The 24,820-nt window shown below is 40.6% G+C and overlaps 1 protein-coding gene across 1 annotated transcript in view; it reads left to right on the top strand.

Annotated features, from left to right (window-relative positions):
* Nucleotides 1-987: 987 nt before the first annotated feature.
* Nucleotides 988-24,820, top strand: part of SULF1 (sulfatase 1) — a 128,587-nt gene continuing 104,754 nt past the window's right edge. The window contains exons 1-2 of the mRNA XM_083823005.1: nt 988-2,268; nt 3,444-3,536. The gene's annotated coding sequence lies outside the window, so the exon portion shown is untranslated. The remainder of the gene's footprint in view (nt 2,269-3,443; nt 3,537-24,820) is intronic.

Here is a 24,820-nt window from a genome sequence, read left to right as displayed (position 1 = left end):
TACACAGATATAATACACAAGATTGTGTAGGTATACACACAACACAACATAATTGTACTTCACATAACTATCTTTCATGTTGGTTAGAAGTACCTAGATCTTAACTCTGTTTAGTTTGCTTCCCCTCTCACCAAATAGAACGGTCCTGAGCTGAGCAGCACGTTAGGCAATGATCCAGTACACGGGATGATGCGGCACAATTCTTTTGGCTTTTTGATATTCTGCATCTCTGATATACATTTTTAATGCAGAGTTACAGATACAATAGTGGTAAGTGCAGTTAAAGGGGATGCAAACTAGTTAATATTGCCTCCAGGGATTTCCAAACGTGTAAGGTTATCCAGCTTATTTACAGACCACAATCTGCTGGAATAAAACAAAATCAAACCAAACACTTGCCCTGAAGAAATAATTGGCAATGTTAAGAGTCTTATGATACCCCAGGGACAGTAGTTGCATCCCTTCTTCGCCACATATTACTGTTGAAAATATTGTTTAGCTGCTTATTTATCTGGAATTAGCAGATTAGGGAGGAGTGTTTGAGTGAATACCCAACATCTGTGAAAGCAGTTTCAGTTTAATAGGCTGAAACAGACACCACATAATCACTTTTGGGAAGAATTTGAGCAAATGCAATCATGACTATAGTTTCTTCTTTTCCGTCTTTCTTCCCCAGCTCTGCTCTGGTAACTACTAGCTGGGCACAAAGCACGGCTCTTTAATCTCACTTTTTATTAAGCATCCACCAGCAATTCAGAAACAGGCTTGTGTAAGGTATTAAAGAACAAGTAAGCCAAATCAACATTTCAAGGCTCTCATATGGCTTTCATATAGCTGGGTAGAGTGTGTCTTTTCACGATTGCAAACCTTCAAGTTGGATGTTAACACTTTTAGAGTAACTTCTAATGCCAAAACGTTCCTCCCTTTCAGTTCAAAGAAAATACAACATCTGTCATAATGTGAAATGTAGATTTAATGCAAGTGTCAAGTCAGGCACTTGGTAATGAGGTAAAAACCCTTGAGATTTTAAGTCTCTCTTCCGCGCTATCCGGTTACAGGGAGGGGAAAGGAAAGAACTGTTTCTTTGGCACTTAGCAGCTTTTCTGTGTCGCTTATCTATCCTTCCTGGACATCTTCTGTAAATTAGTGTATTTTTCCTGGCAGTGTCCCCGAGAGGGAGGAAGGTGTGATAATGCTGGCTTTGGAGCTGAGGGAAACTGAGGCACAGCCCAGAGACAACCCAGACCTGCCGAGGCGCTGCCCCCAGGCCCCAGCCCTGGCTTGGGGGGGACCGGGGGTGCGGAGTCCCTCGGGGAAGGGCCTCCAACTCCTGCCTGCACCCCGAGGGGGAGCAGCTGGAGGAAGCAACAGGGTGCTGGGGGCGCGGGGGGGGGACGGGCGCGGAAACAGCGCGGTCGCGCCTGGAAGCGCGTTCATTTACGCGGGGTGCGGGGAAGCAAGGGTTTGCGGTAAGGATCTGCAGATATCCCCGCTGCAGTATGAATGTCTGTCCTCCGGACCACAGCCCGCCCCCCTTCTTCTCGCTCCTCGCCCCCCGGGCTGCCTCCAGCCTCCCGGGGGAGTCGCGGCACGGCGAGGAGCGGGGATCCCGGGCTGCCGATGTCACAGCGCCGTGCAAACCGCCTTAGCAGTTTATCAGGATCCCAGGCTGCGTCTTTTATCTCTTTTAGAAAAGCGTCCCTTGGAGGAGATTGCCCTCAATAGACCCGCCATAAAAAAAAAAAAAAAAAAAAATAGTGTTGCTCTTGTACTTCTGTGCATCCCACTGCGAGGGGGTCCCAGTGGTCCCTTGGGAATACAAGGAGTTGTGAGAAGTGGCCACCGGACTAATCCACTCCCTCTACCTTCCCGCTAGTACCTCCCCCTTCTGCTCTTTTTTTCAATAGCAGCCCGTTCTCAAAATCTCAGGTTACTTTGCTAAAGAGTTCTCAGCCCTATAGTTTCTGCCCTTGTCTCTGCCTCCAGCTCCTTAAGAGCCACCCAGCCCCAGCGATTGGATTGGGCAGCCCGTCTTGACACACCACTGTGCTGAGTGCTTGAGGACGTGTTTCAACAGATGGTTGGGGTTAGTGTGTGTCATCACACTCGAGTGGGGATTAGGGGAGAGAGGCAGCCTTGCTGGAGCTGTGTGGTCTTCCCCAAGTGTGCGCTGCGAGCAAAAGAAGAACTACCTAGCTCTGGGGGAGAAGAGGGAGGAATCCTTTCCAGCAGCTCAGAGGGAAAAATAAAGCCCCACACTTTGTTCAGGTAAAGTAAAAGGCACATCCTGCTTTTTTTTTTTTTTTTCGTCTCTCTCTTTTTCTTTCTCCTTCCCGGTTTTCAGAGGAATGCTAGCCCAGCACACTTGTCAAAGCCAGTTGCTGCTGCCTTATCAATGCTGCTATTGTACGGCTGACAGATAACAGCGAGCACTGCCTGATGCTCGGCTGTCCGCGCAGAGCTAACACTCTTAACGCAGCTAAGGTCACGCTGGTGGAGGTGTAGATTAGAAAATCTCTCCCGGAGCAGTGTGTCCTGCCGGCTCCCCCGCCTCGCACACACGTGCTGCGAGCTCTGCTCCGGGAAACGGCAAGCGGCAGGGATGCAGCCCTTGGTGCTGGCTCTGCTGCTGGAAATGCCTGGGTGTTGCACTAGGTTCGTGCAAAGTGCGTGGTCGGGAGGGGAGAGAAAGCGTGGCAGAGCGTTTCTTAGGTTTGGCCGAGGATGCTTGAGCAGCGTAGCCTGTCTGCGGCTCAGCTGTGAGGCGACGCAGAGTGTTTGGAGAGTGCGTTTGAGAGGTCTGTAAAGTTTGAAGGCTGCTTTACAGAGACCTGGCTGGGCTTCTGATGATCGGTAGGGAGACGGCTTGGCTTACACATGGGATTAAAGTTAAGAGAGAACCAGGAAAGTAGGAAAAGGCAGTTTACAATGTAATGCTGCTCTTGCAGCTGCAGCAGAGCAGATGGATGTAATTCATTTGCAGATCTGTTTGTGAAAGTTTTACAAGTCATTGAAAACTAAGTAGCATCACTATAATGGATCATTAAAGTCTCACTATATTTATAGATTCTAAACAAGCGATCTGAAGTGTTAATTAAATGTGAGGAAAAAAATATGTTTGGGAAGGAAAAGGGGGAGAAATGTAATTACAAATTAGCTATGGAAGCACTCTTCTATCGTTTTCTTCTAATTTAACTATTAAATTCATTGATGTCTGCAGCGGGGGGAAGCCCAGCAAACTAACTGAGAAGTCAGAAACGTTATCAGTAATTAGAGTACATTAGCTTATCAGAGAATTAAGATATTGGCATTGTTTTACTCTAAATTACCTAGATGGAAATATTAGAGGATGGGTTATTTGCCTTTTAAAATAAATCATCTACTGTATATATGTCTCCCTGTGCACAGTAACAAACTGATTTGTTTCTTTCGCACTATAACAGATCTTCACACTAACTCTCACATACCTGTGGTGCTTATGAATTATTGGCCTCCTACTTGTGAAAGAAATCTAACGCTATCCTCACCACTTACAGGTGAGATATTCTATAAATAATACTGTATATGATGTGTTCTGAAATAAGATCTGTTTAGTAGTAGGCTGAGCAAGGGGATTTATAGCTGGTGCTTTGTGATTTTGGCATTCAACTGTATAACGATGCCCATAAAACCATGTTTCAAGTTGCACATATATTTTTGTCTCAAGCCAATTTTTTTTTTTTGGTGAGGAAGCTGTTTGGCTCCTTTATGGGTTGTTCTTAGCATGTATTTTCAAACATACCCTTCAGTAAGAGTGTGTCCTCAGAAGTGACCTACAGCAAATTCAAATAAGTCAAATCCCTAATAAGGCTGCATGACCAGATCAAGACTTTTGTGAATACATTTGACCATTTTGATATTTCTCTCAGCCCACTCTTTCTCACTGTGAAAAGTGATGGAAACTTTACAAGCTTAAAAATGAAAAACAAAACAAAAACAAAACACCCACCCATTCCCCCAAAAAGAAAGAAAGAAAGAAAAAAAAACACACTATGAGCCTGTGTTAATGCCTTTTATGCCATGTATATTGGATTTCTCCTCTTCACTTTTCCCAGTCTGTCCTGTGAGAAGCCCAAAAAACCAACATACAGAGATTTATTCTTCCAAGAAGGATAAGGTGCAGCAATGTGCAGCCCTGTGAGATGTTCAGTCTGCTGCAGTCACAGCCTAGATTGGGTACAGCCCTCTCCATGGGCATTGTCTGATCATAGACCAGATCATCTATAAAAACTGTATTTTTCAAGAAACTGCTTAGCTAACGACACATGCCTGTCTTGTTATTGTTTTACTAGAGAGAAGAAAAAAAAAAAAAAAGAAAGAAAAAAAAACCACAAACAAGTTTCTCTAGCACTGCCAGAAAATCCTACTGAGAAACTAGGAACAGCAAATCATGTTTTTCCTTCCTTTATAATGATGGGGCTGTTTAAAAGACAATGCCCACGGGGTAGTCCAGCTTCTTGTCAAAATGTAATCTACTGTTCCAGATGGTAAACATTCAAAGACATATTTATGGTGACTTCTACATACCTTCCTTTGACATTGGCTTTTTTTTTTACCCTGAGAGCACTTGTACTGGGTACACACATGAAGTTCCCATTAGCATCCTAGCAGCTGTAAAAGTGCTCAGAACTCACAGAGATGTTCCTCACAGTGAGATAAAAATAATCTGAGGAAGAGATCTGAGACCAGTGCAACCTTAGTAGATCCATGATATGCTCAAGGTTAGAAATTCCAGAGGTACAAAAAGATCCATAAACTGCTGCATGAAAGCTGTAATACATTTTTGTTGCAGCTAATTCATCTTTGCTTGATAGGGAATGCTGAACATACCAGGCATGTCTGTACTATCAACTGTGTTTGTGATGTGAGGGAATCTGCGCCACACAAAATCTAGTGGGTTTCTTTTCCACCAAAATTTTCCCCCCACTCACAGCTAGCGAAGACTAGGTTGGATATTGATTGTTTTCATAGGGCTGTTTTCAAAGTGCTACTTTTTTTTTTTTCTTCTCATTGCTCCAAAACAGTGAGACAGAGCCCGAGAAAATGTTTTCCAGTCAAAATGTGTTCTGCCCTGAATTGTCTTAATTATGTGTCACTTTATTACTTGTCAGGGGCTTCCTCTTCTTAACACTTTATAATCAAGGTGGGTGAGCTTTTTCCATCATAATATGCAACTTCAATTTTTCCTGCTTGGCGTATCTCCTTGGCTTTTCATTGATTTTTTTGTCTTATTTTCAGAGGAAAAAATAATTATGATTGGTGTAACCTTACCTTTTTTAAAAAAACTATTTGGTAAATTTCCAAATGGTATATAAATACATCTTTAAAAAGTAAGCTAAATAAGAGGTCATTAGGGAAAAAATGCATTTTAGAAACCTGAAGTATCCTAGAGATGGCAAGTATCAGTGTGAAAATTACTGTAACAGCTCTCATCAGGAACTGATAAGAGCAGTTTACTAAAAATGTTGAGATGCTGGGGACAGTGTTTCCAAATGTGGAAGATGTTAAAAAACCCATGCTCAGTGGAAGTTAGAAAGCAATGGAAAAAATTATTGTGAACAATTTGAAAATTCTGTTCTGCCGAGATCACTTTATTGCAGACTATTTTGACAGTTTGCAGTTTATTATCTAGCTTTGTTTAACTTACATACTGCACTCGATATTATGTTTGTTCACGCAGGATCAGGAGTTTGAGTGTTGTGTAACGCCAGGACTTACTCTTATCCTGATGAGGCCGGACACTTGCGGCGGATGTCATGGGAGTCATGGCTTCCATGATTTTCTTAGCTTTAGAAAGGGCTTTGGGGGATTTGTGTTTGAGTGGGAAGGCAGACTGATGTGATAACAATTGAGAAAGCTCCTTTCTGAGTGCCTTGAGAGCTGCAGTGTTCAACAGAGGACGGGGTCCCGTGACAACTCTGTGGTGACACAGAAAGAATCCAATTAGTGGCCACTCCTGCTGTTGATACTAGACCTCTCCTAAAAAATTTCCACCATTACCACCCTCATTGTAATCCCATCAACGATACCGATAATGGGATCACGAGTGTGTTTTCAGAATGCCTGTTTAAATTTTAACTGCTGTCTTAGGAGATTTTGAGGATGTTAGATTAGAAGGTACTGAATAGGCACAGCTCACAACAGAGCTACGTGATGTGCATGTCACCCAGCAGCTGTCTTTCCCATATTACATTTTCCCAACACCTCCACCACAGGTAGAGCTGCTGTAAGAGCGCTACAGACCTGGGTGTTAAGGGTGGATGTACATGGTGAATATTCCATCGAGTCGCAGCTGTCCCTGCACTGCAGTTACCTGTGGACCTTGTCCCTGCATTGGACATTTACATACATGTACGGAAAGCAGCAGGAGATGGGAGGTGATATCATCCCCTTTCACTCTGCCCCAGCAGTGGCAGCAAGGCAGCCTTTTTCTCCCTTTAACAAGTTCTAAATCACCATTCTTTGCCTTTACAGCTGGACCAGCAACCTAATATCCACCCCAACCCCCTGCCTCTTTTTTTTTTTTTTTCCAGCAACACAAATTCTCATCTAGACTTTCACGACCTTCACCATTTCCGTACGATCAGAGTCACTCTTCTGTTGTTCCTGCCAAGTAATGCACGTTAGACGCTGTCAGGAGCTTGTAGTGGACAATCTAAAATGGAAAGACCCTTAAGGCCTCCACTAGCGTTACCTCAGAGTGCAACACAGTAGTATATGAATTGCCAAACCAGACACCTTTTATCCTAGCTGAATTATTTTAGCATATTTTAGGTATGTCAGTAGAATCCTTTTGAGAGCCTCTAAAATCTTTGCCTTAGTATTTCTTGTTCCTGCTCAAAAGTTTTTGCTAACTGTTGAGATGAATTCCTTTTTAATTTTTGGTGCCTTAAGACCTTTATTTTCTGAGAAAAGTAATATTTAATTCATCTTTTGGTTTATGGAGTGCACATGGCAGTTTTGGTATCAGTTATTTCCCAGAACTTTAATTTCCCCTTTCAGAATCTGTTTAAAAGCTTTGGTAAGTCTTTGTGCGCTATTAGCCTTGGCACTCAGTCTTCCTAGCCTTAACCATCAATGGTGATTTGGTTACAATGAAACATTTCTGTAATGGCTGATCTCTTTACCCAAGACTTTGTCAGGACTTTCTTAAAATTTGTCTTTGAATTGTTTTATAGAAAAGCAAAAAAAAAAAAAATACAACTTAGAATTCTATCTTGTAATCTTATAGCTCTCTGCAGATTTGGTAGTATTGGTGAAACTTCAATTAATTTATTTATTTATTTTCGCCAAATGTATCACAGGCTACTGTGACAATACCACTGCTATATTCTGGAAGATTGCTAGATGTGGTTCCATGCTATTTTGTAGATCAGTGCTATATTTTCCACAGAATAATTCATGGAGTTTCTAAATGAAAGCAAAACACTGAAAGTCAATAATTTCATGTTTTAAATAAAATCTCTCCTGATGTTGTCTTTCTGAATGTCAATGACATTGCCGTTTCTCTATGATGTGACTCTAACACATCTTAGCAAGGAGAGGAGCTGCTCCACAGCAGCTGTATTTTTGTGGTGCTTCACAGGAGGTGAAGTCTGTCTGGAAAGCCCACAGAGAAAATGGGGAAAACTTTGGCACAAGATTTCTGGAGAATAAATGTAACAGGGAGCTGAAAATAGGGATTGTTTTTCTCTAAAGTGTCCATAAAAACAGAACAGTGGTCTGTTCCAGTATTGTAATTGCAATGTGCCAAGATGTTCATTATTCTAACATGTGCACTGTTTTGTCTGTTTTCACTTAAAAAGAGAAAAATGTGTTACCAAGCCCATAAATGTCTGCAGAACTGCCAAGTCTCCTGACTTTTATCAGTAGTCTTGTGATACTTAGCCTCCTTTGTAAAGCGTCAAGTGTTAGAGTCAAGATATTACGTGAGAAGTTCAGATCTATCCTTTCTGGTTTTTTTAAACCTAATCCTCACTGTTGCTGAGGAAGCTGACATACATGCATGAAGCTCCAAAAACATGGAGGAAACTAACGGAAATCCCAAATCTGGCTGTGTAAATGCATGCAGACTTTGTGAATAAGATGGATTTGTGTATATTGTGCCTGGCAATTAAAAAGAAGAAAAAAAAATACCTGAGGTTTACTGTAATCAGCTCCCCCTTGGAATTTCTGATCATTTGTCTGATAATTCCCATTTTGGTAAAAAGTTTTTATTGAGGGCGAGGTTCCTTGACTCTGCTTGCAGCCCTGGAGAAAGCCATCCTTGATCCTCCCATCCTCTGCCTCCAGCTGTGTGTTCCCATCTCCTCCCTTGTGCCAGGTCTGGCTCTTGACTCACCTCCTGGTGTGCTGGATGAGCTCACTGGAGCAGTGGGAAGTTGCTTTTTCTGCCAGTTTGGTGAGCTGATTCAACTCAGCAAGTGGGCAGATGGCTCAACATCCGAGCTGGTGCAAGGGAAGAGGTTGGAGCTGGTGGCTTGTACTGAGGGGGAGAAATGTGAACAACCCTGTAGAGGGTGTGAGCTGTAAAATCACTCATCTACCTGGTGACTCCTCACCCTGCAGCCTGGAACACTGTATGACTACAGGAGAGTGTGTGATAATAGACATGAAATCATGCTAATGGTGTGATGAGCAAAAGGCTAAATGTGTATGCTTTTAATGAAAGCATATCCATTTTTACAGAGAGAATTGCTGCAGTGTGACTTAGAATCTGGAAAGACACTGGTTGCTGTTTCTGATATTTTAAATATACAGATAAGCTTTGGAGAGAAATGAATAAGAAGTGTAGGGGAGAAAAGGGAAAATAAATGTTAGTACCTGCTTAGATGCTCTTTAAAAACATGACTGAGATGATGAGGGTGGGATCCAGTCTTCCTAGCCAAGGTATTTGAGGTGCCTCAGAAAAATAAATACTTACAAAGCAGCTACCTATAGGCATGTACTCTCTCTGATCAGTGAAGAGAGTCCCTCTGAAGGCCTTCAGGCATTTCAGTTAGGCAGACAATATTTCCTTTTAGAAACCTTCAAAGGCATTTGCCTCTTTCAGTAGCACATGTAGGGGTTGAAGCTTACCCACTTATTCTACCAGGACTGCTAAGGAGCTTAGGCTGGAGGAACTTGGTATCATCTTGAGTTTCTTGGTTGGCCCACAGATGAGTGATGCCATGGATGAACATTGTCTGTATTTGAATAGCTGGAATGTAATTCCTACATATCTCTTTAAGGTGTCTCCTACACTTTCCACAGAAGAAGGTATGAAGCGTGTCTCTCATTTGAACAGGAGGAACCATGCTTCACTTGAAGAGACGAGGATACTCATTTTAGATTAAAAGTTATTGAGATACAGACCAGAGAAATGGAACACAGTACTCACCTAAAGTGTCATCAGCTTCTGTACTGGGCTATGCTGAAAAGAAAAATGCATAACCTTTTCTTTCTAAAATATTTAAGTTACAGAAGAATGTTTAGAAAACCACCCACTCTCGTTTCTTGAAAGAATGTCCAAAGGCTGTGGGACAGATGAAGTTTAGGGGGATCTGAGGTGTTGCTGGGGCCTGCAAGCTCTAAAGGTACACTGAGGAATAACAGATGGTCTTACATAGGTATGATGTTGGACAAAGAATGGGGGAAAGACAACGAAAATCTTTAAAAGTCCAGTACCCATGTTTCTGGATTTAGCTATGCTAAATCTTTTGAGCATTACCACCCACTGGCTTGGTTGCCTCAGGGCATGCCAGTCACAAATTAGAGAACAGTAGTGCAATAATAAAGAAAACATGCTGTAAATAATAAGCATCTTTTAACTATTGCTTTTTCCAAAGACTGCAGAAACACCAATGATAGTAGATTTTAGTATAATATTTGGGTTTTGGTAACTTTCTAGAAGTAAGGATGTATGTAATAAGTCAACCTTTGTACTAATTTTTAGCAAAGATTCCCTTTGTGTCATTCCCCACTATGTTATTGAAAAGAATAGCTCTAACACCTGAATTCCTGAATGTGTCCCTAATAAAACACATATGAATTTACCTTGGATTGTTATGATCTATCTTACATCTAGAGCCAATTTATGAACTGAGGCTGTAACATTATCTGTTTGGCCACCATTGAATAGGATTTAGGGAGACCATTACCATAGTTAGACCAATAAAACTGTTCTGAAGCTAACCCAAGTTTATCTGTCAGGCATTCCAGTAGTTTCTTTTATCTCTATATCAGTAGAAGGTCGGCATTTCTTATCTCACTGTAAACTTCAGTCCATTGCTGGCATATAGACTCACAGAGGAAGGTTTCCTGTGCTCTGCTGCTCTGCAGACTTAACTCCCAAGCTCAAAAGGCTGCTGAGTTAGGTTTTTTTGATCTTCTTGGTATGGAGAATTCCTCTAAGGCATGGATCCTCTGAAGTAAGGAAGGGTAAAATGAAGAGAGGCTGAAGGACACGTAGTCAGGGATCACCAGGCTCCTCAGAAGAATAACAAACAGTTCAACATAGGACAAAATGTCATCACAGAGGTGTTGAAAGAGATACATCATTTTTTCTAGGTCTTTTGCATCTTATGCAAAAGTGATCTTATGCAGTTCACTTTCTGTTTTTCTCTCTCACTAAGTTTCTCTGCAAATTTTTCCTTTCTACAAATGCAAGTCTTTTTTTGCTCTTTAGCAACTTATGAATGGTTTGAGATGCAGTATAACCATATCTCAAAAAATAGGTCATAACAAGTAACACAGACCTATTTCATAGGATAATAGTATGTCTTGGGTTGTAAGGGACCTTAAAGATCATCTAGTTCCAACCCCCCTGCCATGGGTAGGGACATCTTCTACTAGACCAGGTTTCTCAAATCCCCCTCCAACCTGGCCTTGCATACCTTCCAAAACTTTGGATGGTGTTGTTATAGGTGGATGCTATAACTTTGGATGGAGCATCCACAACTTCTCTGGGCAACCAGTTCCAGTGCCTCACCACCCTGTCAGTGAAGAACTTCCTTCTAACATCTAATCTAAATCTCTCCTCTTTTAGTTTAAAACCACTCCCCTTTGTCCTGTCACTATTTGACTGAGCAAAAAGTTGCTCTCCATCTTTTTTTTTTTTTTTAATAAGCCCCCTTTAAGTATTGAAAAGCTGCAATGAGGTTTGCCCAGAGCCTTCTCATCTTCAGGCTGAACATCCACAGCTCTCTCAACTTTTCTTCATAGGAGAGGTGCTCTAGCCCTCTGATCATCCTTGTGGCCCTACTCTGGACCTGCTCTAACAGCCCCACATCCTTCTTGTGCTGGGGGCCCCAGATTTGGATGCAGCACTCCAAGCGCAGCCTCAAAAGGGCAGAGCAGAGGGGGACAATCACCTCCCTCCACCTGCTGGTCACTCCTCTGTTGATGTAACCCAGGATGCAGTTGGCCTTCTGGGCTGCAAGCGTGCACTGCTGGCTCATGTCAAGGATTTCATCCACCAGAACCCCCAAGTTCTTCACTGCAGGGCTGCTCTCAGTGAGTTCTTCTCTCAGTCTGTGTTTGTGTCTGGGATTGCCCTGACCCACTTTGCAGTTAGGCTTGTTGAACCTCATTAGGTTCACATGGGCCCACCTTTCTAGCTTGTCTAGGTCCCTTTGGACGGCATCCGTTCCTCTGTTGTGTCAGCTGCACGACTCAGCTTGGTGTCATCTGCAAACTTGCTGAGGGTGCACTCAATCCCACTGTCTACATTGTTAACAAAGATATTAAACAATACCAGTCCCAAGACAGACCCCTGAGGGACACCACTCATCACCAGCCTCCACCTCGACATAGAACCATTGGATCTTAGTTGTTCTGGTCTTGGGTACCGTGGGTACCTTTCACATAGAAAGATGACCATCAAATCTTGTGAACCTTTTTTGGTAGAAGATAGTTGCCAGCATAGGCTGAAAAAGCTGGGTGAAAGAAGGGCATGGCTAGCTAGAACTGAGGTTCATGCTGTTGTGGATGTTGTGCAACCATATCATGACATTACTCATTTTGACAATGTCAGGGTCTTGTATATAAGCCTGGAGAATCCACCACTCCTTCTGGCAGATGCTACAACATAAGCAGTGTGAGAAGACTATGCATGTATTATGCATTTCTCTTTTTGTGTGACATACAAGAAACCTTGATTATTGTTTTGAATTTGCTGCAGGTACATTTGCCCTTTGATCAGAGAAAGTTCAGATAATGACCAACAGTGATTCGTGTTCTACACTGATTGTACTAATACTGCTCTATACCAAAACATTAACTGGGACACCAGTGTTAACACAGTAGTGGAAAAGAGATGCAAACATTTGGAGCACCAGTGTGTTGAATCTGGTAGCTATTTGAACTATTCACTCTTTTTTTTTTTTTTTTTTTTTTTTTTAGTGTTCAGCTACCTACGGCTGCCAGAAATGCCACTTTTCTATTGCCTGCAATAGAAGAATGTGTTGAGCTTTTCAGTTTGGAATTGATCTCTTTAATGCATGTATTTATGGGTCTGTGTGTCGTACCTTACTGTCAAACAATTCATCTTTAGAAAAACTCTTGCCATCAGTTTGGATGAGAGCCTAACACAGGGCAGTGCACATCTCCAAGAATGCCTCACCCCAGTCTTCCAGGCACCTTGCTGAGTCACATCTGGCATGAAAGGAGGAACCCATGTCTCTGTCCTTATCTTCAAAGCCCTGCATGGGCCACTCATTGTTAGAAGAAGCTCTTTTCCCTGCTTCATCGTGAATCATTGGCATCTAGACTTAATAGAAACAATATTACTGTACAGTGGAGGATGAAAATTCAGGTGGGCAATAAATTTCCATTGTGAGTCTATAGATACAGGCATTGCCAATGAATCTGAGTGGATAGGCAACTTCTGAAATAGACAAAATAGGAGTCTGAATCATGGCTGATAGATTTTCCTAAGGATCATAAATCAGATTTGGCAAGTGGGGGATGGAAAGAAAATCCATTCTCCTTCTCTCAGTGGTGTGTCAGCATGGTTCCTGCACATATGTATTGATCTATCCACATTTGAGTTTGCTTGGAGGTATACTTATCTCTTCCTCCAGGAGAAATCCTGGAGAAATCCTGAGCACAACTGATTCTTAATCAAACGCTTCTAAGGCATTTATCATGTATCATATTTTACTGTGCAATATCTACCTTTTAGTTGCTGTAATGGACTTGGGGGGCTGATGGTGTATCAAAGAGGAACTAAGCTGTTTTCTCATAGCTAGAGACCTTAATTTCAGACTTTTTTTTTTTTTTTTTTTGTGCTGGAAGGGTATTTATATTTCCTTAGAAGCAAGGAAGCTTATTTTTACTTAGAAGTAAAACAAAAGTTTTCTACTATGGTTAAAGCCACATATGCCCTGGGAACTGTTCATCTTACAGTACAAGTACGTGGAAGTACATGAGATGGAAGATTGCCTTGGGCATACATGTTATGTAATTTGCAAAGGCTGTAGGTATTATTTCTCTTTTTCTGTTTCTCATGTATCATTCATATTCTTACCCATTTTGTATACAGTACACAAACTGTTTTCCATTTATGCTTTTATCTTCTGGTTTTCTTACTTCAAGACCTTGCATTCTATGCTGTCAGGAAGCTGTTTTAAATGAAAGTGTAGAGTGATGTAGAATAGTTTTAATAAAAGTTGAAAGAATGTGAGCTTAATCTTTTGCATAGGAAGTTTTGCTCTCTTCCATTCTGTGCTCTGCTTAAACACTTTGGCCTTTTCTGACCTTTTTCTTGGTGAAGGTTAAGTGAGAAATATCTTGGCTGCAGTCTTTCCAGCTTAACTGAAAAGACTTCCCATAGTTCATATTTACATTCTCTGTTGTGGACATTCATCTTTCTTGAATCAAAGTTGTTAATCTGGATTTTCAGAGAGAAATGATTAGCTTGTGGCAATGATGAAGTATCAAGCCTTCCTCTCTCATGTCTCTAGCTCTGTTTTGCTAGTGATGATTTTGCCAGTCCTGTTGCTAGCACCAAACAAATCTCAGGAGCAAAGCTCAGTTTGGTTAATGGGTCCCTACCAAGCATATTCTTCATTAGTATTAAAAACAGATGTAAAGAATTCTTACGTTTGCAATGTATGAACATTGATTACATTGCTTCTGCAAAAAAACTAGAAATGTTGCCATATTTTCCACCTGTATCTGGGCATCTTTTGTGCCTGCTGTAACATACACAGGGTGAGACAGATTGTTTTCAACTACTGAGGGTGCTATTGCCTGTCCTGCTTGCTGCAAAATACTTTGGCAGTCTTCCTGTGAAAGAGTTTTAGAGAGAGCAGGATATATGTCCTCAAGACACTGCTGCTTTTAATGGAAAGGCTGTCATGTTCTTCAGTTGTCAGACTCTTGAGAGGAAAAGAGCTAGGTCTAAATCTCTCTCTTTCCCTCAGTGCCAGTAGCACCCACTGCAGATTTTTGTAGTCTGGGATGTCTCCATTTGTTATGCCACAGCAAACTGTGCTCTACAGAGCTTTATTATGAGAGACACCACAACATGCAGAGACAGTGGTTGGCTGATTGTGTAGTGCAGGGAGAGAAATAACCATTCTTTAACCTCAAATTTCATTTTGGTTTAGTTCTCAATTTAATTGAGCCACTCACAAAACACAAGCACATGATTAGCACTGTGTTCACCCATAAATAATCTGAATAGGGATGCTCAAGTCAATTCTTTATCCCTCTGTCAAGAATAAGGAAAGCTACCCATTCCTGTGGTGACAAAATGCTCTCAACCAGGCTCCTCACAAAACACATTCAATTTATTTCATATACTTACAGAATGATTAAAGGAAAATTTGTGTTGGACAGAACCTTAGGAGGTCTCAGGTCCTGCTCAAATTAGGCTCAGCTGTGAGGTCACAACCAGCTGCTCAGGGCTTTATCCACTTAGATCTTGAAACCCCTGAAGATAGAGTGCACAACATTTTGTGCAACTTATTCTGCTACTTGACTATTGCCACAGGGAAGAAGCTTTTATTTATATCCAGTTTGACTCTTTTTTTTTCTTTTGTTCTTCTTTTTTTTTTTTTTAATTTCAGTTTATGTCCAGTATCTCTTGAACTCCTGCCATGCTTCACTGTCCCATGACAGAGCTTGGTTCTATCTTCTTTACAGCTTCATTACAGATACTGGATGGTTGCGGTGAGGTCTGCCCAACGCCTGCTCATCTCCAGGCTAAACCAACCCAATGTCCACAGCTTCTCACCATGGGGCAAGTGCTCCATTATTCAATTGCCTTCGTGACCCTCTTTTGAGCTTGTTCCAGTTTATCATTTTCTTTCTTGTACTATGGGCCCCAAAACTGGGCACAAGTGGGCACAGGACTCTAGGCGTCATCTAATGAGCGCCAAGAAAAGGTAGAAAATCACTTCTCTAAAGCTACTTGTTATGCTGTATTCCATAAGATTCCTGCTAGCCCACTACATCCACCTGCTTAGGTCCCTCCAAATGGAAGCCCTGTCATAGGCATGTACTGCTCCCCTCAATTTGGTGTCATCCTCAGACTTGTCGACAGTTTTTTATACCTCCCTTTTCATTAAAGATGGTTGTTTATTTTGCTTAAACATCTAGTGCACTCAGGTTTACTTTTTCATTATTTTGTTTTGAATTAAGTTTTATTCTTGGTTTTAATTTTAAGGTTGAATTCTCAGTGTCTCTGAGTAGACTGGATATTGATAAAAAGCCATATATGAAGGTAACCCTGTGTTCCAGCTAGTAATTTCATAGAATCATAGAATCATAAAATATCCTGAGTTGGAAGGGACCTGCAAGGATCATTGAGTCCAGCTCCTGGCACCACACTTGTCTACCCAAAAATTCAGACCATGTGACTAAGTGCACAGTCCAAATACTTCTTAAACTCTGACAGGCTTGGTGCCGTGACTATGACCCTGGGGAGCCTGTCCCAGTGCCTGACAACCCTCTCAGTTGTTCCTGGTATATGCAGTTGTTCCTAATTCATCTTTAAATAGTTCTCACAGTCACAGTGGGCTGCAGGACAAATATTTCTCCAAAATATATTTGCATGGGATGGTCTACTTCCTGTTATTGGCCACTCTAGGTCTGTCACAGTAGACACCTTTAAGAAGCTCTCTTTCAAAGAATCTATTTCCAATTCAATGGGGTTCTGTGCAGCCCAACTAAACATAGTGCTGAAGACCACTCTAATACTTATAAGCTAAAAGCATGTGGGATTTTTATTTTGAGTTTAGGCTTTATTTTCAGTTATGGATTTTTATTGCCCTTCTCTGAAGTTTGAGAACACTTTAACTGAACCTTGTGACTCCTGAAATAGATCATTTTCAAATGACTGCAACCTATGGCCTGGAGCCCCGAAAAAAACTTTTTTGCATATCTTCTTGTCAGTGGTATTGTTCCATCTGAGTTCCTTATGGCACTTTAGCAGTACTGACAAAGCTTTCTTCTCTCATCTTCATGTTTCTTGAAGTTCCTCCCACAACTTCATTGTCAATTCTAAGTAGTGGTAGTTCTTACAAGTCTCTGCAACTTCAGAACTGCTAATTAAAACAATCCAGTTTTAGTTTAACACGCATATCATGTTGATGCATCTATTGTCCTTATAAAGCTATTTTTAAATTCTGTTTGTTGCAGGATAAAAAGTTAACTAACTGAAATTTATACACTGAAGTTTATGAACTTGAAACATATAAAACCCAAAGCAACCCTGGTTTAGTGGTTATTCCAGGTAATTTCATTTTCCAGTCAGCCTGTGTGATTTCTACCTGAGTTCGCTTATACCTACCATCTTAAAAAGCTCTCTGAGCTTAATAACTTCATGAATGGCACCGAACATTCAATTCACTCAATGACAAGCATTTCACTAGGTACATGTCAGTTCTACCAGCCTCTGGCAGTATTTTAGGAAACATAATTTTAATTTCTCCTGTCATAGGCTTGGGGTAAAATATCTGAATCTCTTTTTTAGTGAGAAGTTTGTTTGGCATGTAAGATCAACTGCTGATTCATGCATTATGCATGTGATGTAACCACCTGCATCCTTCAGCCAGTTTTTGAATATTTGGAGTGGAATACATATTTCCTGATGCTCAGTTCACATCTCAGCTATGTTTGTCAGAGTTTCATAGTGTGAAGAAATAAGGACAAAAGAAGTTTCATGAGTTCGTTACGAACTGGGGCAAAAGAGAAAACTTGTTTCTGATACTCAAAAAAGGTTGAGCATTGAAAATACTCAAAATGACCTGAACTCCAAAACATTTACTTCTTAGAACCTGGTCATTCTCCTGCTATTTTTGCCATTTTCACTGAAATGAGTTGCCAGAAAGTATGGTTTGATTCAGTTTTTATTTACCCTTGTTTATTCATTCATCATCTCGTAACCATCTTTGTAGCTATGGAGTTAAGATACTGCCTTATAACAGACATGTGCATGGCCTCTGTCATCTGGAGGATGTATCTGTTTTTTCTGTAGCAGTGCTCTTACAACTACAGGAACTTTGGCCATATAATAATTAAAAATTAAAGCCCTATTAGAATTAAATTTGGCCAGGGATGTCAGGGGTAACAAGAAAGGCTTCTATAGAGGGAAGTCTAGGAAAGGAAATGGGAGACCTGTTTACCCAGACTGTGGAGAAGGCTGAGGTACTCAATGACTTTTTTGCCTCTGTCTTCACCTGCAAGAGCTCCAGCCACATAGCCCAAGCCCCTGAAGGGGACTGGAAGAATGATGGACCACCCACTGTAGCAGAAATTCTGGTTCGAGACCAGCTAAGGAACCTAAAGTTGAACAAGTCCATGGGACCTAATGAGACACATCTATGGGTCCTGAGGGAACTGGTAGATGAAGTTGCTAAGCCACTAACCATCTTATCTGAGAAGTTGTAGCAGTCTAGTGAAGTTCCCACTGGCTAGAAGAGGGGAAATATAGCCCCCATTTTTAAAAATGAAAAAAAAAAAAAGGAAAAGCCAGGGAACTACAGGCTAGTCAGTCTCACCTTTGTGCCCAACAAGATCATGGAGCAATCCTTCTGGAAACTATGCTAAAGCATATGCAAAATGAGGTGATTAGTGACAGCCAACATGGCTTCACAAAGGGCAGATCATGCCTGACAAATCTGGTGGCCTTCTACAATGGGGTTACAGCATTTGTGGATAGGGGAAGAGCAACTGACATCATCTCCGTGGACTTGTGCAAATCATTTGACACTGTCTCTCATGATATCCTTGTCTCTAAACTGGAGTGACATGAATTTGATGGTGATTAAGGAATTGGTGGGATGGTCACACTCAAAGAGTTGTGACTCAATGTCCAGGTGGAGACTAGTAACAAGTGGTGTTCCTCAGGGGTCAGTATTGGGACTGCTGCTGTTTAACATATTTTTTGGTGACGTGGACAGTGGAATTGAGTGCATCCTCAGAAAGTTTGTTTATGACATCAAGCTGTGTTGTGCAGTTGACACATTGGAGGGAAGGCATGCAATCCAGAGGGACCTGGACACGCTTGAGAGATGGGCCTGTGTGAACCTCATGAGGTTCACAAGGCCAAGTGCACGGTCCTGCACCTGGGCTGGGACAATCCCATCCACAAATACAGACTGGGTGAAGAATGTTTTGAGAGCAGCCCTGATGAGAAGCTCAACATGAGCTGGCAATGTGTGTTTGCAGCCCAGAAAGCCAACTGTATACTGTGCTGCAACAAAAGAAACATGGCCAGCAGAGCGAGGGAGGTGATTCTCCCCCTCCACTCTGCTTTCATAAGACCCCACCTGGAGCCCTACATTCGGCTCTGGGGCCCCTAGTATAGGAAGGATGAGGATGTATTAGGGCGAGTCCAGAGGAGGGCCATGAAGATGATCAAAGGGCTCGAGCATCTCTCCTGTGAAGACAGGCTGAGGGAGTTAGGGTTGTTCAGCCTGGAGAAGGCTTCAGGGAGACCTATTATAGTGGTCTTCCAGTACCTAAAGGGGGCCTACAAGAAAGCAGGATAGAGACTCTTGGTTAGATGTAGAGCTTAGTGATATGGTTTAGTGGAGGACTTGTTAGTGTTAGGTCCGAGGTTGGACTAGATGATCTTGGAGGTCTCTTCCAACCCAGATGATTCTGTGATTCTGTGATTCTGTGAGTGTCATGATAGGACAAGGAGTAATGGTTTTAAACTAAAAGAGCATAGATTTAGATCAGATATTTGGAAGAAATTCTTTACTCAGAGGGTGGTGAGGCACAGAACCAGGTTGCCCAGTGAAATTGTGGATGCTCCATCCCCAGAAGTGTTCAAGACTAGGTTGGATGGGGCTTTGAGCAACCTGGTGTAGTGGAAGGTGTCCCTGCCCATGGCAGGGGGGGCAGAATTAGATGATCTTTAAGGTTCCTTCCAATCCAAACCATTCTCTGATTCTATAATTGAGCATGTCCTAGAACCTCCTCAAGAGAATGCATTGTCTCTACCTCAGCAGGATAATCTAGATGCCCAGGATCTGAGGAGGCAGAGGTTTCCTTCTTGATAGCTAGTTTAGGCCTACTGTTTGCTCAGCATGCTCAATGGGGCTGAACACAGGCTTAGCTTTCTCTCTTGCAGCTTGGAGCATCAACATGGATCCTCATTCTGTGCTGATCCATCACCTCTGAAGCCTAGGAGAGATTTCAGAAACACCCCTCCTAGCTGTTGCCCTGTTAATCTCCTGGAGATTAGAGGTCCCATTGCAAATAAAACTGAATGAGCTCTGTAGCAGCTCCTCAGCTACTCCAATTCATAGCTCTGCATGTTGATGTAAATTGAAGCAGTCGATTTTAAATGACAGTTAATATGTTGGGCTATAAACAAGAAACACTGGGGATCTCTGCCATTGGGATAGACCTCCCATTCTGCTTTCTCTGTTAAAGGGTCCATAACCTTGGCCAAAACCTGTGGTATGGAACGGCTGTAAGAACTAACTTCTTAAATTAACAGAGTATGAATTGCCAAAATCATGCACCATGTCTTGAGTTTTACTGGTGTCTTGATATTATGCTATTCTGTATAATGTAATATTAAGGAAAGACTGCTGATACTTTCTGGTCTTCACGCTTCAGGAAAAGTTAACAATGTACAATACAAAAGCTGAATAGAAGAAACTAGACCCAAGGATTTTTTAAAGATCTAAAATAGCTTTTTTAACTATAAGCTTTCATAGCCCTTCATATTGCTAGAGAAACTCAAAAGATATATATTGAAAAAATTCTCTTTGGAAGAGGAGACAATGTAGTTGAAGCTTGACTCTAATGTAATTTAGACTTAGTGAGTAGGACATGGAAAAATATTGTGTTAGTAAGAGCTAGTTCCACCATCATGTTTTAATAAGGGAAGTGAATGTTTGTTCTGTGTGTGTGTGTGAGAGGGGGATGTGTATGTGTATGCTAGGGAGGCTGCAACAACAGAAGCAAATCCCTGTAACCTTAGTGTTAGGTTATTTAACTTAGTTTTGACTCTTCGGACAGATTTTCTTTAAAGAACTGCCCATTTTTCAGTTCATGATAAAGACAACCATTAGCATAACACGTTACACAGATATGAGAGAACCTGTACAAGCTATAGAATCCAGCCAATCCATAAATTCTTTTGTTTACATCTTTATTTAATCCAGCTATGCATTTATAGTAATAGAACATTTCAAGAAAAAATATTTTTTGATTTTTTTTCCTGATAAAATTTATTAGCATTCTGTATTATAAAGTTTATTGAGGATGTAAAATCTAGGGGGACTGCCAAGTCACCTTATTGACTTATAAAAATAAATTCCAACTGATTACTAAAATATTGTTGCTTAAGGATAATGGTATAATAGATACAAATTCATCCCATAATTCCTTTAACCTCAGTAAATACATTACAAATGTTCAACGTCTATTGTGGTAACATAAAGCAGAAGTCTTAATTAGTCTAAACAAAACAAATACATAGGAGAGTTTTTTAGTATGTTTTCAATTTCAGAAATATTTCTCATAAATTTGTCTTTTCTTTTTTTTTTTTCCACATCTTGAATCAGACACAAGGGTTTGTATGTGTGTGTTTTCCCCAAAGCACTAAGAATAGTGTCACGTGAGAATTATCTTTTCAATTCACAGTCTTGCTGCTATTTGGTCACATTTCAATCCGTTGGAAAAAAAAAAAAATGTAGGGGGAATTGAAAGCACAACAGCCCTGCTTAAACTTCAATGGCACTGTAACCCATAACAGCAGGCAGCGCTCAGTTGTGTCTGTGGAATGATTCCATATTTCTTAAAAATAGATTTTAAAAAAAGCAATGACACTTTAAAAAGATAACACAACTAAACATCAGAAAACATCATCAGAAAAGTGAAGTTTCCAACAAGTGTATTCCTTGCCTTCTTCCTTTTCTCCACATGTATCACTTCATTAAATTGTTCCTTAAATGTTTAGATTAAGGTCATCTCACCTTTTGATTCATTGATTGAAGTGATATTGTTCTTTATGTTCAGAAAGTGATAAGAATTAGTTGGGTTTCAAGTCACAGTGGCATTGTTATTTTAAGTACTAAAACATAGGAAAAGCCTACTTTATTAAACCTCTGACTTATTTTTCTGTGTGAAGCAACCTTGTCTAGAGTTCGTGTCTCTCTAAACAATAGGCTTTATGCTGAAAAAAACAAATCTGCCAGTGAGGCAAAGGGAGATGCTGCTATTTTATCATCTAAGAAAGCACATACATAATTGGGGGATCATTAACCTTCATCAAGTCACATCTAAAGAAATTTCCTGCTCCACCTACCCCTTCATGTACTTCGAGTATCAGTTAACATTTTAAGTCTACATTGGGCATGCCAGAGTCTTCCAAATACCTAAATTGAGACAGACATACTTTAAAATACAAATTATTTGTTTCTTTCTCCAACAACTGATTAGCAGAAACATAGGAATACCCTACATCCCGAGGAGTTATAGTAGTTTTTATAAAAGTTGTTTTTGAAGAATAAGTACCTGTCAGGTTCAATCTATTTCAAGCAGATTCTGCTACCTTTTTTGCTGATTCTAAGATCCATAATATTTCCTTCCATTTTCTTTAGTAATTAATGCCATTGGAATAATCAAACAGTGCCCAGTGAAGGCAATGAGAACCATAAGGCCAGAGGAGAATGAACAATTACATAAATTGTGGTTTCTCAGACTGCTCTGCTGCTCTGCTATCATTCCTATAGATGATATAGGAAAAAAAAAAAAAAAAGAGAGAAGAAAGAAAGAAAAGAAAAAAATATATTGGATAACAAGAATTTTATTCTCTTGCCCCTTAATTGGCATTTGCAGAGTCAACCACCAAAACTTTTTCCTGGTTGTTCTGTCTTCAGTTAGTTAAAATTACAAACAAGCATCTTGTACTTGTAATTTTGTATAGAATACTTAAATGCTAGAAATGCAAAAGCATTTTATACAAACAGAAATCACTGCATTCTTCACTGGAATAAAGCTGTTTCAAGGTGAAATTGGAAGCTGCTGCATAAGGACATTTTTTATATAGCATTGGTCTGAGGAAGTAATGAACTGGCTGAATCTGTAGAAATATGTGGGTCTAGTATTTTCATTTTTTCAGAAAGACCTCCCTTTTGGCATCAGTCTGAGTATGTAAGTTCAGGAATGACTCAGAGATGGAGCTCTGCCTCTCCAGTGAATCACACACAACACTCCCCACAGTCCCTTGGGTCATCCTTGGAGGTTTTGTGACTGTTATTCTTTTGTGAGCTTAAATAAGATCATTGCAGCCCCAGGGCATGTTACTCAACAGTCAGATATTGACACTTCTGGAATTATTTGGAAAACTCTTTATCACCAATATGTCCAATGTATGGAAATAATTTTGCATATAGTAAACCATTCTATGTTTTATTGTTTATCTGTGTTACATAGAAAGGATTTCTCTGATAGTCACACTACATCCCTCAAAATTCCCAAGTGATACACAGTCCAGCAGTATCTGTTTAAAGGAAGAACTGTAAATAATAATCTTGCATTACAGCATGCTGTAAGCCTTTCTTACTGAGTGATGCTGTTAAATCTTCACCTGTACCACAGATTGGAATTGTGATGTGGAAGGTTCCTGGCAAAGGCTGTATGCAGAGTCTAGATAATAACCGGTGCACAGAAACTTGAAGACTGAAAGAAAGAAGAAAAATGAAAATGCTCTTGCAATTTTTTTTAAACACAGCAGCATTTAAAGAAAACAATGGATCTGTTTTCAGTAGAATAAAATTACGGCATAACATCCTCTCTGACGTTAAGTCATAATGAACTCCTTTGTGCACCTACTGGAAAGTATTGTATTTTCATATGTTCATGAACGTGGAAAACATTCATCTGGAAACTTTGACAATGGTAGCTACCCTATCCATGTGTCTTTTTTATGCTCTGTAATGGCCTAATTCAATGCCCACTAAAGTAAATGGAAAGATTCCTGTTGATTCCAGTGCTATTGGATTCACTCTTCTGTATATTTTCCAACGACTTATTTCATTGTCACTCTGCTTCACCGTCCATTATTTTTATATACCTTTTGTATGTATACATGAAGAGGTTCCTAAAGTCAATGATTCACTCCAGTTGTTGCTACTAAGTGATTCTTGATTTTGCTTTACCATCACATGAAACTAGGATCTTAAGTGCAGGGGTGAGCAGGAAACAATGAGTAAAAAAATAATGGATCTCTTGTGATGAAAGGAGGTATTTTAAACAGGGAAAAAAATAGAGCTTTTGTTGTACACATGCAGTCATCTTATTGATTGTGAAAAGGGATTTTTTAAAGCATCTTTCCTCTGTTTAGTTTGCTGTTATAAACAATGTTTTCTTCATTAGTTTATTTTCATCTTGATAATTTGTTTTCTTTATATTCTTTGGTGTTACATTCTTGGCCATTTCAAGACACTTTCCTTCCAAAGGTTCTTTGCCCAATTTCTTTCCCGTAACAACAACAATACTAGGAAAAAATATTTTATAGCAAGTTAAGGGCCAAAATCTGTCCTTTGGCACTTACAAAGTCACCCTTTTAGTGGGATTTGCAGTTGCATTACTGAGGCTAAAGATATGGTCAGTGCATCACAGCCCATCCCTTCATGTAACTACAATAAGTAGCTGTCACAACACATAATAAGAGTTGATTTATATTTCAAAAATGAGGGAATAATTTCATTAATCATCTTCTAGTGTTTGCATACTTAGCTCTTCTTCAGATCCTCTGAAGGCTGATGGCTAATCTTTCATTGCATCATGTGCTTCAGACTTGGTCTAGCTAATACATTAAGTGGAAAAAATATGTCAGTTGTGACTTCTTAGCCTTTCATTATATCAGTGATTTTGCGGGGGGGGGGGGGGGGGGGGGGGTGCGGAAATGCTGTAACACTACTGTGCATTCAACCAAATCCTGTGGGAAGGAGCCTGCTGCACTCACCCATCCCTAGTACTGGTCACCTAGAAGTTATTGCACTCAAAATGCTGTCAGGGTATTGCTGGCTCCCATGATGTATGGTCAAAGGAGGGCTTATGTGGCCATTTGGGTCAGATAAGTTGTGTTGAATGTGGTTGTGAAGGTGCTTTTTTAAATTCTTGTCTTCTTGGCCTGTGCAATATGCGTGCTCAAAAGGAGAGTACTGAGAGTACCACAGAGAAAGGCAAGTGTTCATTAGTTACCCATAACTATGTGTGATGGTAATGGGGAGCAAAAAGGTTCAATGGTAGCTAGTGAGAATCACAAAGAAATCCTTCAGTCAGCTTATCCTAGCTATTACATCATTGCTAAAAAATTGGAAAC

The sequence above is a fragment of the Anser anser genome (genome assembly GCF_964211835.1).
Source record: "Anser anser genome assembly, chromosome: 2".
Taxonomy (NCBI): Eukaryota; Metazoa; Chordata; class Aves; order Anseriformes; family Anatidae; genus Anser; species Anser anser.
This window is presented reverse-complemented; position numbering and strand designations above follow the sequence as displayed.